The sequence below is a fragment of the Schistocerca piceifrons genome, chromosome X (genome assembly GCF_021461385.2).
Source record: "Schistocerca piceifrons isolate TAMUIC-IGC-003096 chromosome X, iqSchPice1.1, whole genome shotgun sequence".
Classification (NCBI taxonomy): Eukaryota; Metazoa; Arthropoda; class Insecta; order Orthoptera; family Acrididae; genus Schistocerca; species Schistocerca piceifrons.
Window position 1 is genome coordinate 215,803,709 of NC_060149.1, and position 6,887 is coordinate 215,810,595.

The window sequence follows — 6,887 nt, forward strand, 5'->3', positions numbered from 1 at the left end:
CCAGGATCTCTGTCAATACTGTTCCCTGGCCTCCCACAATAACCATGGTGTCTTCCCTGGTAAATCCTTTACAGAGTGAACCTAAATCCTCTTTCACCTGATCCAGACTAGCACTTGGTTTGAAAAAATTTGTGACCTGGTATTCTGGTCCTAATTCCTCCTGCAGAATATGGCCTACACCTCTGGCATGAGAACTGCCTAACAACAAAACTTTCTTCCTTTTTGATGACTTTCCTACATTCTTTTTCAATTTCCTATTGAAAGTTTGTTGTATCCTGTCTACACCTACCTCTGCTTGAGGCTCATCAGTTTCTAACTGAAGCAACAAGTCAAACTTATTTTTGACATTCACCACAAAACTGTCAGACTTAGTTCTAGGCCTGTTCCTTCTGTTACCTGTTGCCACTTCCCACCTCTCTTTGCCCTTCTCCCTCCTTAACCTGTCCAGATCTTCCCTAGCCTGATATAGCTCTGCCTGAAGGGCAGCAATTTTCCCTCCTGTTACACTATCTTCCTATCTCTGCTGCAAATCCTAAATAACCACTGATGGGCCAGATCAACCTTCCTGACACCCGCGCCACTGCAGTCCCCTCAGTGAAAAAAACTACTGCATCCATCACACCAAACCCCGGAACTAACAATTCTACGGCAAGTCAGGCACTTCTCACTCATGGCAAAAATAATACTTTAGCTAGAATAAATCAGTTAAATTACCTAAAATCAAAAAAGACGTTACAAGAATTAAGCCTATTCCCAAATGTATATAAGCAAGTTTCTGATTTATAATTCCGCTGTTTTTCTGAGATCTGTATTAAAACAATGAAGGTATACGCTATTTATTATATATTTCACTCGATGGAATGAAAAAAAGGACAATTAAACGAGACACTTTAAGTTTGATTCTCCAAAAACGTTACGAGAATTAGGCATATAAACAAATGTATATGAGCAAGTTTCTGATATAAAGTTACGCTGTTTTTCTGAAATCTGTATTAAAACAATGAAGTTATACGCTATTTACGGTAGTTTACTTATATGTTACCGAGAAACTAGTCAAATTACCGTGAAACAAGAAACAAACACATTTACAAAATTTAAGCCTATACGCGACTTCGCCACGTTACGATCTTTTCGTGTTTTTTGAAAAAATACGCAAAGAAAAGTGAACCCTTTAACGGCAAGACTAAATGATACACTAATGCACGTATTTAATTTGTTGTCGGTGTTAAACTAAATTATATTCCTGTGTAAATCACTTAACTTTCTGGAAATAGTTTTGGCGTCACTTACTCGGCGGCCATCTTGGAACACCTGAAGACCACAGCACACTATTCCGTCTTCCAAATGGTCCTCTAACAGCACCAGTCGAGCTGTGCATATTGATGCTGTAGCGTGTGTAGAAGACCGGCTAGAGCGGTTCTAGACGCTTCAGTCTGGAACCACGCGACCGCTACAGTCGCAGGTTCGAATCCTGCCTCGGGCATGGAAGTGTGTGATGTCCTCAGGTTAGTTAGGTTTAAGTAGTTCTAAGTTCTAGGGGACTAACGACCTCAGATGTTAAGTCCCATAGTGCTCAGAACCATTTGAACCATTTGAAGACAGGCTAGAGTTGTGCATGTCCGTAGCCCCACTGCTAATAACCGATTTGCAACAGTTCGTGATGACACGTCTGGGCTCACAAGCCTTCTTATCTGTGCTGTGGTAGCTGTACGATCTGCCACTGCTGCCCTTACAATATTATGATCCTGGTGTACATCTGTCGAGAACATCATCTATGGGTGTGAGAATGTTAACACGACTGCTGATACCAGCATTGTTACACAACTGATGCAGCATGTCCAACTCGTGTGACAGTTCTAAAAAAAAACCATCCCATCACTTCGACGGTCACAGTTAGACTCCTTTCAAACTCGCTCAGTTGGCTGTAGGAAGCACAAGTGCATCTATGTGGCATGGTTGACTGCTTGCTTCATACGTTTGCACCAGACTGATCTTTCTGGCTGTTAGTATTCCCATCTAAAGGATAGACACAATGTTGCTCTGGTAGGTATGCCACTACGCTATCTGTTGACAGACGTTGTTGAAACCATTATAAATATATCTACTACCCCCAGGAGGCACATACTGTCATTGGATCAAAGTTGACACTGCCTTTCCAAGTGACCTATTTTTTCCAGCAGTGTAGAATACGAACAAGGCACCCAACACACTTTCCAGTATACAAGAAGTCACTTCTACATTTATAGATGGTTCACCATCTAATACAAAATGCTGTGTCCTCCTGCGAAGAAATCCTCAATCCAGTGACATTTTTCGGAAATCGATAAACACTGCATCCACCTGCCTGCCTTAATCCATCACTTCCAGGATGTTGTGTGAGAAAAATGTGAGTTGAGTTTCACTTTATCTACGTTTTTGAAATCCATGCTGGTTCACACAGAGGTCATTCTGTTCGACATACCTCGTTACGTTTGAGCCCAGAATAAGTTCTAAGATTCTATAACAAATGGATGTCAAAGACTTCTGGTACACTTTTCCAGGTAAATGTGACCTAGACCTTCGTCTAGCTACTGTTCACAGTATTTTGTTTGATTTACCTACAATACATTATAGTTAACAGAGGGACTAACCACGCTGCGAATTGGGTATAGAATATGATAGGAATTCAGTTGCGCCCTGGGGCTGTATTCAGTATTAAAGATTTCAGCTGGTAGTCAGCCCCACTGACACTAATACATATTTCACTCATCCTTTCAGTGGTATAAGAATTAATTTGTGGCAACAGTCTTGAGTTTTCGTTTGTAAAGGAACATTTCAAAACAGAGTTAAGAATTTCTGCTTTTGCTTTGCTACTCTCAACTTCAGTTCCAGTCTCGTCCATGAGTGACTAAACACTAACTTTGGTGCCATTAACACCCTTTACATATGAGCAGAATTTCTTTGGGTTTTGTGAAAGGTAATTTAAGAATATTCTGCTACAGTAGACTCTGAAGACTTCATACATTGCTCTCTTGACTGCCAAATGTGTATCACTCAGCATATGTCTATCTATAACCCTATGCTTTGCTTTATACCTATTATGCAGTAGTCTCTATTTCTTTAGATGTTTCTTTACAGTGACTGTGTGCCATTGAGGATCATTCCCACTACAAACTGTCCTAATTCTTTTCAACTTGATCCATAGATCCTCTACATGTTATTGCCCTAAGCTAAAAGTTTCATGTCCCTCATTGAGATATGACATTATTGTTTCTCTGTCTAGTTTGCTGAACTTATAAATCTTTTTACTTGTTTTAGTTCCTCTTTGTGTTTTGGTGCTCACTGTTGCTGTAACTGCCCCATTGTGACTTTCCACTTTCGATGTGGACTTCCTCAAAGTCAGGGCTGTTTGTTGCCATTAGATCTAGTACATTTCCATAATGTTTGGCATTCTGAATTCTGTTGTAGGTAGTTGTCGGAGAAGGCATTTAGCAACAGCCGGCCACTGTGGCCGAGTGGTTCTAGGCGCTTCAGTCCGGAACTGCTCTGCTGCTACAGTTGCAGGTTCGAATCCTGCCTCAGGCATGAATGTGTTTGACGTCCTTAGGTTAGTTAGGTTTAAGTAGCTCTAAGTCTAGGGGACTGATGACCTCAGATGTTAAGTCTCATAGCGCTTAGAACCATTTGAACCAATTAGCAACATTTCACAAGATACTAACAAAACGATATATATCCCAATCGATTGTTGGACGATTAAAGTCTCTTCCAATGATTACAGTATCATTAGGAAACTTATGTACAAGCAAAGTGAGGTTTTCTCTAAAGTCTTCAGTTACATAATTAGGAGAATCTGCTGGTGAGTAGACGGACCCTATTATAATTTTTTTACCTATCCTTGATACTGAGTCTTGCCCTGACGGTCTCACATGCAGTTTCAGCTTCCATTTTGGTGGATTTAAGTTTCTTGTCTACTGCAACCAACTTTCTGTGCCCAATAGGAGTGATTTGACCTCTGGAACTTTGTTGTGAATGCTTTGGCAGTTAACCACTAAGATTTTGATACTCTCATATGTGTGAGGCATTTGTTTGAATTTTACATTGACACTTCTGGGTTTCCCACAGCTATCATTATATGGATTGGATGGATGTCACCTAATCTAAAAAAATCCTTATGTGCACCCCACACACAGTCAGCTGTTTGGGTATCTGCCTGTGACGTGTAGTGCACATCTGAAATATATATGGGGACCCTAAAACTCTCAACACTATGGCGCAAGTCTAGGAAGTTACAGTCTAGCTTCTCACAGAACCCTCAGACTCTTTGGTTCAAGCCTTCCACTCGATTAAGAACCATGAGAGCCACAATCTGTTCTGGAGACAGTGCTGCAGATTGTGAGCTTCATTGAAACTCTGTGAGCAAAGCTGATTTTCTCAGTCATATCTGCTAGTCACTAGAATGATCCAAGTATGACCTAAGAGCCCAGATGACACGTATTGTTTGTTACACTGTGCGCCACACTCTGTAGTTTGTTGCACTCTGTTTCCTCAATGGCTGCTGGAATAGCCTCTTCAACATGCTGAATGAGGCCTCCCAGCATACGCACAGGTGTTGCTTCCTATACCTTGTTGCTAGTTCCCTACAGGGTACCATTATTCACCATATGTTTGAACTGCAGACAATTAATAGACCCCTAACCTTTTGTGTTGGCGTTTTCTTGACATTGGACCAGGCCCTGCTGTAGAGGGGGCAAAGCAGGGTATCTGCCCCAGGTGGAAATTTCAGGGGGCCCCAAATTCATATTCTTGAAGAAAAACACCTTGTTTCACAATGCACCTGGCATCCAGTGCATGTTGGTCTATCGATTATTCATATGATTTTTAAACGCATCCCTGTAGCTTTTTGAACACATTATAAGTTGATTTCTGAACGAATCACATGTTGATTTTTGAATGCATGCATAGTGTACATGACATCTCTGCCAGGGGAATCCCCATCACATCTAGAAATAAGAAGCTTTCTCACACACATAAGCCTTTATGAGCTGAGCCAAATAAACCCGAATGGGTAAATATCAATCGCTGTTTGATCATGTGGTTCATTGGGTATGCGAATGATAAGCATTGTTATAATTACTAGCGAAATAAACAGATTTAGACTGCCAAGTGGATATAAACGACTAGCAGGAATAACAAGAGCGGATGCATATTATCTTGACAGAAAATTTTTGCCAGATCACTAGACTACTAATGACAAGTTGTACAGTGCCGAGTTACCAGCTGCATAAGTTCCATTCTCGGATTAGCGCGAAAAACGCTTTGTACAAACACATAATAACGCCTAACTAGAGAATAAACACGGGATAACTAAACTGGTGCTTCTGGCAGGGTTAATGAAGGTAACTGGAGAATAAGTTTTGACAATGGCAGGAATAGTTACAGAATTAGTGATAACAAGATTGTTTGTTAGAACGTGGAAGGAGAAGAAACGAGGACATCACACAAATTATATGAAAGAATATGACGATTCCAAATTTATATAAAAATTTCGTACTACTGCTATTTTTTGGGCTCATGCTTGAGAAACTGGAGCACATGAATGAAGTGTGAAAATATTTTCTAACATAAAATTTTTTGCTTGTAATAGGCCCAATAGAATGAGATAGATAAAAGTGACCATTTGTCCCAAAACAGCCTCGCTTATTTGGTGTGTTAAATTGCTGCAATGTTAGTCAGGCATATTTCTTTTTACCTAGCAGACAGTGACAAATAGCCATAATTAAATTGAGAAACCACACCATTCTTGGCTACTGTTCATATTAACAGCTTTTTCAGTACTAGACGACATTTTAATTTTACATGTAGCAAAACGTTTGACGACCTTTGATGAAATAATAGATTCTTTCGCAGAAAGGAAAGCAAGATTAGAGAGAAAAAATGCTGGGACAAAACAATTGAAGAATTGTGTCTTGCTTGTCTCTTGACTCTACTGGTTTTATGTTTCCTATATTTACTTTTACATCATACAAAAGAGAAAGTTGTTAGCTAATAGACAATAAAGAGTGTAAATTTTATGAAGAATTGTTATTCTCTCTGTCACAAATAATCCCACCCAGCATTAAGTTTTTTTTAATGTCAAACCGGCCGACTGCGAGCAGGAGAAGCACCAAAGGACATTTTAATTTCCATTGTCCTGAATGAAATACAGTGACATGAGATAGAATAATGCTGTGTGAAGAGGCGTTACACTGCACTTAGGTACACTTAAGACCAAATAACATGACTTACATTTCCTCGAACATAAATGTTTTGTATATCAAATTCTTCAGAAAGATGTTCGCTACAAAACGAACATATTTTGAAAAATCGATTGTTTAAAATTTTTGACGTCCTCTCTCAAGCACTCGAGGGGGAGGGGGGGACGCCACTATCAAGTTTTTGCCCCAGCTAGGAAATGTCGTAGATCCGGGGCTGCATGGGAGAAAGAAGGTGAAGTGAGTCCGACTGGCTCAGTTTCAGTTTCAGTGAAAGACAGCACAGAGTTATCTGTTTGTTGCATATTTTTGGCATGGTTTTATTCTTTGGAAATACAATTTTTGACTGTTATGATGATTTGAAAATGGGTCTCAGACCGAAACTAGTTATCAAATGAATAAAAAAAGTAAAATTTGCGACTTTGGACAGGTTTTTCATTGTACTGATTAACAGAAGTTGCTGGCCCACAGCTACTCCTGCATGCTGGAAGTTCGAAAGAGAGAACTGATATGACATGATATACTACTTATTCACAGTAACTGTAAATCACGAACACCGGTTTATTACGAAATAGCTTATACAAAAACTCGTAAATTGCGAAAATCTTTGAAAGTGTTCAAAACTTCTTAAGGTATTTCTTTCTCACTTCAATATTT